Raw genomic sequence first — 12299 nt, forward strand, 5'->3', positions numbered from 1 at the left:
CCACACCTGAAAACGTCACAGCTCTCCAACGCTTCTTAGGGATGATTAATTACCTAGGAAAGTTCATTCCTAATTTCAGCGAGCTTTCAGCCCCACTTCGGGAGCTAACGTGCAAAGACGTACAGTGGTGTTGGCTCAAGCAGCATCAAGATGCATTCCATGCTTTAAAACGAAGCCTGATCAGTCCTCCTACCCTCAGATACTACGACGTAAAGAAACCCGTCACGCTAACGTGTGACGCATCGCAGCATGGACTCGGGGCTGCATGCCTCCAAGAAGGCGCCCCGATTGCCTACTCATCTCGTACTCTGACACAGACAGAAACGCGCTATGCGCAGATTGAGAAGGAGCTTCTTGCAGTCGTATTTGGTTGTTCCAAGTTTAATGATTACATCTATGGGAAACAAATCCAAATTGAAACCGATCATCAGCCATTAGTCACTATCTTGAACAAGCCAATACATTCAGCTCCAGCCAGACTGCAACGCATGATGCTTAGGCTGCAAAAGTACAACTTTCAGATAGTGTACAAAAAAGGCTCGCAGATGTACCTCGCCGACACTTTATCCCGTGCTCCCACAACCTCGACGGATCAGAACAGTGATGAAACAGCTGACTACGAGATCATGTCGATCCAGCAAATCTCTTCTTACAGGCTGATGCAGCTAAAGGAACATACTGCCTCAGATCCAGAGCTACAGAAACTGAGCACTGTCATAATGAGAGGATGGCCTTGCAGACAAACTCAGCTGCCCACAGAACTTCGTCAATACCACCCATATCGAGACGAACTCACTCTAGAAGATGGCATTGTCATGAAAGGGCTGAAAACAGTGATTCCTAAATCTTTGCAAAAAGATTATATCGTCATCCTCCACAGAGGGCACCCAGGCATGGAAGCTACTAAACGCAGGGCCCGTGGCATTGTGTTTTGGCCCACAATGACAGCAGATATTGAGCAAGAAACAGCTGCGTGTCCAGTGTGCAACAGCACAAGGCCACATCAACAGAAAGAGCCGTTAAAGCTACATCCAGTGCCGGACCTACCCTGGTCAACCGTCGCCACCGACATCTTCGAGTGGAACGGACAACATCACCTGGTTGTAGTCGACTCTTACTCAGGTTGGTTCGAAGTAGACCTGCTTCCAGACCTAACCGCCAACACTGTCATCACAAAGCTCAAAAGACACTTTTCTGTCCATGGCAGCCCGCACAAAGTAATATCAGAAAACGGCACTCAGTTCACCAGCCAACGCTTTGCAGACTTTGCTTCAGCATGGGACTTTGTTCATGTGACAAGTAGCCCAGAATACCCGCAGGCCACTGGATTGGCTGAACGTGCGGTTCGCAGTGCAAAGCAGTTGATGGAAAGATCAAAGAGAGATGGAACGGATGTCTTCCTTAACCTACTCAATCTCCGCAACGTGCCACGAGACAACACATTAGGTTCCCCAGCTGAAAGGCTGATGTCAAGACAGACGCGCACGACCCTACCCGTGTGTAGACGTCTGCTCGTTCCCAGCCCCAAAAGCAACAGAACAGTTAAAACAAACCTACTTCACAAGCGCCAGGCACAAAAGAGATACTATGACAAGTCCAGCAGACCCCTCCGCCCCCTCATGCCAGGTGAGGTTGTGCGGATGCAAACGCGTCAAGGACATGACTCCTTAGGAACCATCAAGGAAGCCCGCGAAGAGCCCAGATCGTACATCGTCCAGTCAGGAGCTGGAGAGTACAGGCGAAACCGCAGACATATCCTCCCAGTCTCTGAACCGCCACCACCACACGGAGATTCCCGTGATGATTACACCGCAGCCCAACCACCTACCACTGACTCCCCACAGCACATCCAAGAACCCGTGACACAAACCGACGAACAAACACATAGCCACACGCAACACTTCACACAAACCCCAGTCCAGTCCCCCTGTCGCCCGGCACGTGATGCTTACATCACACGATCTGGGAGGGTCTGCAAACCAAACCCCAAGTATGAACACTAAGGCATTAGAGATGGACAGTAACACAAAAAAGAAAAAAAAAAGTGGACAGTACAAGTGATGTGATGTCAGCAAAGTTAAATGCTCTCCGTGTCCTTACCAATGACACAGTTCAAGGTGTGAAGTAATTTGTTAATGTTTAGGCTAGAATGTTATGATATGGACATGTTGTTAACGTGTTATTGCTAAAGGTGTTGTTAGCAGTTTATACAGCCATAAGCTAAAGAGAGGGGATGTAGAACATCTGACCAATGTTGTTCATTAATGCTGCTTTAATATACCTGTTCCGTATTAGTATGCTGCGCATGCACGCAGTGAGACGGGAAGCAAGAGGAGGGAACCCGCCCCCGGGAATGGAATGACTAACGTGTAATGGTTGCTTTGTTTCGAAGTAAATGATGCTCGATGATATTCACGAACCCTGAGTCATTATTGAACGACAAACAACACCTATACAGGTATTTTTGAAAATGCAGCTGTTTCGTCCACACCTAAATGGCATTTGGAATCACCTAAAACGGAGATTTTTTTTTTTAAACTCCTTTTTTGCGTTTACGTGTGGACGAGGAATACCGAGTTCGTCACTCAACGTCAAAGGTATGTGCCTTTTTTCACGTCACGCTGTGCGGTACGTTATTGTTTACATGAGATGAATTGCAGAATGGCAGATAGAATGGCAGACAGAATGACAAAATACTGTTACTGTTAATCTGACTATCCCACTGTAACTTTACTGTATAAAGAGCTAACATCTCCAAAATGTCAGGAGTAGTTAGTCATTACAAGAAGTGTTTGTGAACTAAAAATCAAGAATGTGGGATACTGTTTGTCCATAATTTGGAGAGCCCAGCGCGTGCTCACGACGAAGGTAAAACCAATTAAGCAGGGGAGACCTACCTTGGCACTTGTGCAGGTGAAGCCAAAGGGAAGATATGCTTTCTAGTCTTTGGCTTAGAATGAAGTTGGTTTGGAAACATATTCAGCGATGCTTCATCTCCTGATTTGCGTTTGTGTGGGCGCCCCGTGCTAGCAGTGTACAAGCATTGTTTCTTTGTTTTTGCTTTTTCCTTTTCATACCGCGCCCCCCCTGCCATGGCTCTGCGCCCCCCCCCTAGGGGGCGGTCCCCACACTTTGGGAAGCTCTGTCTTAAAAGATGATGAGGGAACTCTTTTAGCAGGGTAATACATTTTGTACGTAGCTGACGGCTATGTGTACAGGGGCGGGTCTAGCAAAGTGTTGCCAGGGGGCCAGGTAGGGCATTAACAGGGAAAGGGGGGCACAAAGAAATACTTTTTTTTCTTATTCTCATTTAAAATGTCTAGCTTTTAATAAATAATTATCTTAAGATAATCAAATCGCAGTTTTTATCTAATGTAAAATGTATAGATATATACATATACCAACAAGACTGTACATCACTGTCACAACAGCGTTTGTTTTCATTCAAAGGCTTTATAGCTTTAATACCTGGTGGGCCGGTCTCTAGTCAAAATGCCAGGGCCGATTTTTTTTGTCCCAGTCCAGCCCTGGGCACGACACGCAGTGAAGTAATCTGAGAAGGTGCATTAAAAAATAAATGGCCGGGCCAGCGGTGCACATCGCAAATTAGCTCGCATAGACACATTAGTTGTGCCGCTTCTTAATGACAGTATCTTAGCTAACAAGCCCAACTACCAGATTCAACTTGTAATTGGCTAAAAATAAGAGGGACGTTGCTAGCTGGCAGTTTTTTCAAGCAATGTTGAAATTTCCACATTCCGACACTTCAAATGCTTCAGGAGCTTTCAGCTCAGTGCAGCATCAGCACCACGGAAATACACGGATACATCTGTAGACTCGAGACAGAATTCAAAATGTGTTTTCGGGACTTTCAGGTGTATGGACCAATGTTTTCTTCTCAAATCACATCAGAAAGCTTTTTTTTTTTTTTCTTTTAAATGACATCAGAAACAGCAGTATGCGACATTACGTGATTTTAATAAATAGGACAGGGGGAATGAATGAGAGAAAGAGGGGGAGAGAAAGAAAGAAAACCAAAGGGGAGAAGAGACGGTGAGAAGGGGGGGGAAGAGAGAGAGAAAAAAAAAAAAAAAGAACTCCTGGGTCACCTGTATGGAGAAAAAAAAAACAAACAAAAAAAACAAACAGAGGAGACAGCAAACAACAAAGAGCAACATAATAATAGAGAAAACAAAGCACCATCACAATAAACTAGCTAGCCATAGATATCAATATTTACTAAATAATAAACGATATTGTGCAGCACGCAAGATAGACAGCGCACAGTGTGCTTTGAGGTAGCAGCCAAGAAAGCTTTAGTCCGCGTCTGTGAATACCCATGTGTGCATACCTGTGTGGATCAGCATGCTTGCATTCCAAAGGTTTCTCCATGTAATGATCTGCTAGGGAGTGTGGGGGGGCCACAGCCCCGTCCTCCAGGGTGTGAAGCGGGTATGGAGGAGATCAAAACTCCAGACATCCAGAGGCCCCCAGAACACAAGAGACCATGGAAGACCAACAGAGGGGCAGCCGCGCCACTGTTCCAGTAAGAGCTGAGGAGAGTCCCAGATGAGGGCTCGCCCAGCAGCCGCGGAGCAGAAGTCAGGGGGAGTTGCAGTGACGCGCCCGTGAGCTCCGCCGGCCCCCAGCTGCGCCTGAGTGACCGAGCCCCAGGTCGAGAGGCCGGGGGCACCCCACCTCCAAAGGGGCCCGAGCGAGCCCCAGGCCCCAGGCCCCGACAAGCGGCCGCCAAGGAGTGAGCCGGTGTGTACCCGGACGCCCACCCCCAGACACAAAGAACCACCAACACACCGACACCTGAGGGAGTCCGCCACTGGCAGGGGAAGTGGTGGTGGGTGGAGATAGGCCTCCAAACCTTGGAGGGCCTGAGGCGTCCCCAGAGAGGTGGCGTCTGATACCCAACCTGACATATAGACACAGACATACAGGCACACACAGACACAAACATCCATTCCCACCCTCATGCTCTCATCAGAAAGCTTTAATGAGCAGCTGGATTTGTCCCGCATTAACTGGCTGGACACAGAGGACATCCAAATGCAGCTGATTGAACTAAAGAGCTCGACTCTGTGGGGGTCGAAGTTTGCAGAACTACGAACGCAGCTGGAATCCACAGCTGTGTGTGTTCATGGAGCTGCATTTTCACCTGCTGGACATCACTACCTGACAAGCTTAACTGTCTTTAGAACATTGCAGAGGCCTCATTGACAGTATTTGGCTCTACATATCTGTGTGAGCAGATTTTCTCTCACATGAAGAGTGTCCTTAGGCAGCCGTCTGAATGCTGGACACTCGGAGACCTGTGTCTCTGAGTGGGAGACCAGAGATCACATTAACATGTGTATCTCTGTATTAACCAACATGCCATATTGGCCCAGTTTATTTTTCTTATCATTATTGTGAGGAGACCATAAATAGCATTTGCATTTTCTGCTGTACAGTTCATTTGCTGTTATAGATTTCTTGTTATGGATAAAAAGTGTATTTTTTTGTTTCAAAATAGCTGATAACTACGGTGGCCCCTAGAGACAAAGCACGTACAAACTCCAAAACACTTACAAAATCCAAAACACGTGCAAAATCCAAAACACATGCAAGCTCCAAAACACTTACAAAATAAAAAACACATGCAAAAGACAAAACACGTACAAAATATAAAAAACATGCAAAATCCAAAACACGTACAAAATACAAAACACGTGCAAACTCCAAAGCACTTACAAAATCCAAAACACGTGCAAACTCCAAAACACTTACAAAATAAAAAACACATGCAAAAGACAAAACACGTACAAAATACAAAACACATGCAAACTCCAAAACACGTACAAAATCCAAAACACATGCAAACTCCAAAACACGTACAAAATACAAAACACATGCAAAATACAAAACACGTACAAAATACAAAACACGTACAATATACAAAACACGTGCAAAATACAAAACACGTGCAAACTCCAAAACACTTACAAAATCCAAAACACATGCAAAATCCAAAACACATGCAAAATACAAAACACGTACAAAATACAAAACACGTACAAAATCCAAAACGCGTACAAAATCCAAAACACATGCAAAATCCAAAACACATGCAAAATACAAAACACGTACAAAATACAAAACACGTACAAAATCCAAAACGCGTACAAAATCCAAAACGCGTGCAAAATCCAAAACACGTACAAAATCCAAAACACGTGCAAACTCCAAAACACATGCAAAATACAAAACACGTGCAAAATACAAAACACATGCAAAATACAAAACACGTACAAAATCCAAAACACGTGCAAAATACAAAACACGTGCAAAATCCAAAACACGTGCAAACCCCAAAACACGCGCAAACCCCAAAACACGCGCAAACTCCAAAACACAACGGAAGTGCTCCAGGACGCTAGGGGCAGTGTTGAGCTTTTGTTACCTAGTAACTACACAAGCCAGGAAGTACCAATGACCGGATTTGGGGTCTGCAGCCTTAAAGGCCGCATTTTAAGGCTGATTATGTCACAGCGACACGACAAAGACTGTCCCAATTCAAAGGCTGCTCGAAATGCGGCCCTCAAATGTGTCCTTAATTTCCCTGAATTTTAAGGATGGGTCTGTGTAGCCTTCATGGCCCAACATATCCCAGACTTCATAGCGCGGCGGTGGTTTGGATAATTTTGCCGAAAAAAAACGGCGGAAGCGGAGCGGACGAAGAGTAAACTTCCAGAAGTAAGTACTGAATATTATGTCACTTATTTATGCGCAAATGTTTTTATAATGAAGAACATTAAAACATTACTGTTGGCAACATGTCGGGAAAGTTATGTGACATTAGCGACGTTTGTACTAACTTGGTTTTAAAGCCTTCACTTCAAAATATTTGCCGTTCAATAGCTGACTTTAATCTTACAGAGAATGTGATGATTTTATGCGTAATTAAAGTCAGTCATGTCAGTCAGCTGACGGTTCACTCCTTAAGCTGAAAGAAAGATGCTTTAATCACAGGAGTCACACATGTGTCCACTGTACCATCTGGGAACTCTTCTTGTTTAGCACTCGTAATGACACAAACACTAAATCCTCCTTCTCTGGTGCTGTTTTGTAGCAGTGTGTACACCTGAGACTGTCACCTGTCTGTCCTGCACTCTCTCTCTGTTTTTTTCTCTCTGATTGTGGAATAAAAGTATGAACATGTATTTATAAGTCACACTTGTGTTTGAATCCTGCAGCTTATCACACATTTGATTTCTATGTGTGACACCTGCAAGTGTCCAGAGTGAGGACAGACTGAGGGACCCACTGCATTACATCATCTGTGAGGCTTTGCACCCCTGATGATCCACCAGGACAATCTCAGCAGTATGTGAGGAAGAGGAGGAGGAAGAGCCAGCAGCAGCTGACAGATGGAGAGAATAGACAGACTGTTCCCTGTTTGTGAAGGACTGCTAGAAAAGTTTAAAATAACTAATTGTCTGTCCTGAATCAGTCTTATTAGGTAATGTTCAAATAATGTTATCATCCCAGTGTTTTCAGTGTGAGAGAAAGTACTCAGGGCCTTCAAGTTACACACTATGAAAGGCAGCAACAAGTTCAATGTTCAGAAACCTAAAGTATGTATCAGCAGCAGAATGGAGCTAAAAATAAATGTTTGTTTCAGTTCTATGAAGCTTTGAGGATTTTGGATCAGTAGCACTGCTGTGTTTGTTGCATCATATTGCTGTAATTGTTTATATGCTTTATATATTCTGAGCTAAGTTGATCTATAGTGTTACATCATATTCTATAAGGATGTTATGTGTTTGTATACTTTCTGCCCAGTTTGACCAATTTAGCAGACGTCAGCCTGTTTAAAGCTCTGATATCTATTCTGTATGACTTAAAGCAGTTATGACATGGTCTGATTTTCTCACCCAATAAAGGAATATTTAATACATCAGTCTACTCTTCATTTTATCAGAAACATATATATACTATTATATATTGTACAAATATTTATTAGTAGCCATTCTTGTATTTTGCTTGTTTACATTATTGTATTTTGCACAACTCTGTTGCTTGTGAAGCTCGCACACAAGAATTTCACTCACATGTGCTGTACCAATGTACCTGCACATGTGATGTGACAATAAAAGTGATTTGATTTGAAACAGCTCACAGCTTGTACATTTTCTTTTTACACATGTATGTAAGCATTTGAGCCAAATTTAGTAATGCCAACATACTGAAGGAACAACATTTGTCTCTTATATATGATACACCTATGCACTGTCAATATACATTTTGAACCAGCTGCAGATGTCAGAGTAACAACTGACTGACCCCCACATAAAGTGCGTTACAGTAGTCCACAGGGGAAGAAATAAAAGCATGGATCACGGTTTCAAAGTGCTGCCTAGAAAGAAACGATTTCACTCTTGCCAGTCGCCTTAAATGATAAAAATGGACTGGTCCAACTTAAAACCAAGGGCAGTAACAACAGGTTTAAAATAAACCTCCAGGGGTTCCAAATGAAAAGAAGAGGACTCACAGGGGCCACTGGGTCCAAACACCAACAAATCTGTTTTCTTTTCATTCAAATTTAAAAAGTTTAGAGCCAACCAAGCTTTAATGTCATCTAGGCATGTCAAGAGAGGTTTTATTCAGATGCCATCCTTCGGCTTCAGTGGCAAATAAATTTGGCAGTCATTCCTATATACTTGTCTTTGAGTGAAGATTTAAGGTGGTAAGACATGTAAATAACTGCAACTTGAATCTGTACTGAAGCTCAGTATTTGACAAAGAGTTCATGTTCACTGCTGTAATACCTAATAATGACTAATATAATAACCATAATATTGGCCATATTATATTTACATTACCAAAGTGATATGACTTTAGTCTCATGAACAACATTAGCTAATTGTTATTTACTAGCTAATCTTAAATGACTGTTCAGTACAGAAATGAAGCCCAAAAATCATGTTTTACTGTCCTGTGGTCTCAGCCTCAGATACTTATCAAATCACACAAAGCTCTTGTAGAAACAAACAAACAAATGAAAAAAAAATATGTTCTCCTTCATTTCTGTCAAAAAAAGTTGTATGACACGTTTCCAGCTGTTAGTATCATAGTTGCTAGGCAACCTGGGAAGCGCAACGGAGACTAGAGCCCATGTGTTTGCAACAAACTTGCCGTTTATTTTACAAATCGAGCTCAACACTGCCCCTAGCGTCCTGGAGCACTTCCGTTGTGATTTGGAGTTTGCATGTGTTTTGAATTTTGTACGTGTTTTGGATTTTGCACGTGTTTTGGATTTTGTACGTGTTTTGGATTTTGTACGTGTTTTGTATTTTGCATGTGTTTTGAATTTTGTACGTGTTTTGGATTTTGCACGTGTTTTGGATTTTGCATGTGTTTTGGGTTTTGTATGTGTTTTGGAGTTTGCATGTGTTTTGAATTTTGTACGTGTTTTGGATTTTGTATGTGTTTTGGAGTTTGCACGTGTTTTGAATTTTGTACGTGTTTTGGATTTTGTATGTGTTTTGGAGTTTGCACGTGTTTTGAATTTTGTACGTGTTTTGGATTTTGCACGTGTTTTGGATTTTGTATGTGTTTTGGAGTTTGCATGTGTTTTGAATTTTGTACGTGTTTTGGATTTTGTATGTGTTTTGGAGTTTGCACGTGTTTTGGATTTTGTACGTGTTTTGGATTTTGCATGTGTTTTGGATTTTGTACGTGTTTTGAATTTTGTACGTGTTTTGAATTTTGTACGTGTTTTGGATTTTGTATGTGTTTTGGAGTTTGCACGTGTTTTGAATTTTGTACGTGTTTTGTATTTTGCACGTGTTTTGGATTTTGTATGTGTTTTGGAGTTTGCATGTGTTTTGAATTTTGTACGTGTTTTGGATTTTGTATGTGTTTTGGAGTTTGCACGTGTTTTGGATTTTGCATGTGTTTTGAATTTTGTACGTGTTTTGAATTTTGTACGTGTTTTGAATTTTGTACGTGTTTTGGAGTTTGCACGTGTTTTGGAGTTTGCACGTGTTTTGGATTTTGCACGTGTTTTGTATTTTGTACGTGTTTTGGATTTTGTATGTGTTTTGGAGCTTGTACGTGTCTTGGATTTTGTACGTGTCTTGGATTTTGCATGTGTTTTGGATTTTGCATGTGTTTTGGATTTTGCATGTGTTTTGGAGTTTGCATGTGTTTTGGATTTTGTATGTGTTGAGGAGTTTGTGCGTGCTATTTGGAATTTGTAAGTGTTTTGGAGTTTATACATGCTTTGTCTCTAGGGGCCACCGTAGATAACTATTCGCTGATAGCTGCAAGTGTGACAGGTTGAAGGACTACTGCATATGCTGTTCAGTTAATACAAATTCATATCAGTTGATATGAGGACGAAAATAATGTAAATATGGTAAGAAAATGGTTAAGAGTTTATTATTTTTCATGTTATATTAATTGCTTTCATATTACTTAAGAGAACTACAATCTATACATCAGTGATTGGCTAGTAAGCCTTTTCTGGGATCGATTAGTAGTGTCTCTATTCTCCACTAGAGGGCTTTCGCGCGTTCTCCTCACTGCAATAAACTACTGCATGAGAGACGCAAGTCATAATCACTCTCGTAATTCTTTCCCCCCTGTTTTCAGGGGTGTAACACCAACATCTACGAACAAATATAGTTCTATAAAGTTGTTTTATATAGTGTGTGACTGTTAATATAAAGCATTATTAAATTTATTGCTAATACATCATATGGCACATTGACTTCTGAGAAAATTTTAGATGGCTTTTAGATCGTGTCAATAGGAAAATTGTACTTAGTAGTCAGTATAATCTTTTAATGATATAAGTTTGCATATGGTAGAATACTGCATGTAATCATTTGTGTTTAGAAGTATATAGTTGGTGGCATATTGAAAGAATGTCTGTAACATTCCAGGGTGTTCACACCCACATCCTAGGAGTATGGGAGAGGTCGTACCTTGTCTTATTGTTTTACGGTAGAATTAACGTAGCTATATCTGTCTTAGTCTAAGTGCCTTTTGGTTTGATGAACTGCTGGACTTCGAGACCAGCAGGTGTAGGGAAGTCATTTATGGGGTCACACTCTGACCCACCACACACACTACACACACCACACACACGTACAGCTCCACATTTCAATGTATGGAACAAACGCCCACTGAAGCATATAAATAAAGACCGGGGCAGTTTCTCAGTGCGAGTCTGTTCTGGAGACTGCCCTTGCTAGCAAGAAGTTCTGTGTGTTTCTCTTCTCTGAGTCTTTACTGAAGAAGTGTTTTAGAGTATATTTCTTAACAGATAGAAAGGTTGCCGACCCCTGATCTAGCCAAAACCAATCAATAAACAGCATCACTGTGCCTATCCTCAGCTATCGATATTATGACAAACCAATTCAAGGGACTCATCTAAGCTTTGCAATCCCATCTGTTAACACATACCCACTAGACATATAATACACCATGCATCCTTCTACTTGCCCATTCATCTAAGCATCCACCGATCTGCTCCAGCTCGGTAATCATACGAATAATAGCCCCTGTGTTGTTTCCATGGCAGTTATGAGATTGATGTTGTAATATTCAGAGAGTATGCTTTCATGTACGAGCACAATCTTCAATCATATTTAGGCATCCATGTTTGTGGTTTGGGACGTTCGTGGCTTACAGTAAACGTCTGAACAGAAACAGCTGTAAGGATATCTGGCACCTGTAACACACTAATTCCACTGGTACAGTTTTAAGACCTTTGCACTTCTTGAGGCCATCCTTCAGCAGAAAATTAGGTGTTACTACAATAAACACGCATGGTTTCACCTGAGGAATGCAAATCTTTTCTCCCAGGCTGAGGTGTGCCGAGAGATCTGCAACACCAAACTTCAGAGCTTGAAAAGCCAGTTATCAGGCTGTGAGTGTTGACTCGAGTCAGGTTTAATGAAAAAAAAAAAGAATTAGAGCATCTTCATTTGGAGCAGAGCAGAGACAGTGCAAGGGGAAAATGTAAACATTTGGTTCAGTTAGTTGTCTGATAATTAATTTGTCAGCACCTCATCCAGAATTGCAGCACAAAATCCTCTAGTCAAACAAAATCCTCACAATTCTGCCAAGTTGCAGAGAGTGAAGCTTTGATCAGTGCATCTGAAAACTCTATCAAAAGAAGCAATAACTAAGACACATGAGACATGCACTTAGAAAAGAAAGAAAATATCTCCCTGTCATTGGCTTTCATTTGAAAATGAAATTAGAATGACAACATGTTAATATGCTTGCAAATTATT

At 41.8% G+C, this 12299-nt stretch overlaps 1 long non-coding RNA gene across 1 annotated transcript in view; it reads right to left on the bottom strand.

Annotated features, from left to right (window-relative positions):
* Window positions 1–6017, bottom strand: part of LOC309692680 — an 87838-nt gene extending 81821 nt beyond the window's left edge. Inside the window, exon 1 of the long non-coding RNA XR_014272404.1 lies at window positions 4352–6017. This is a non-coding gene — a long non-coding RNA (uncharacterized lncRNA). The remainder of the gene's footprint in view (window positions 1–4351) is intronic.
* Between the last annotated feature and the right edge of the window lie 6282 nt (window positions 6018–12299).

The sequence above is a fragment of the Aulonocara stuartgranti genome (genome assembly GCF_965226115.1).
Source record: "Aulonocara stuartgranti genome assembly, chromosome: 3".
Lineage (NCBI taxonomy): Eukaryota > Metazoa > Chordata > Actinopteri > Cichliformes > Cichlidae > Aulonocara > Aulonocara stuartgranti.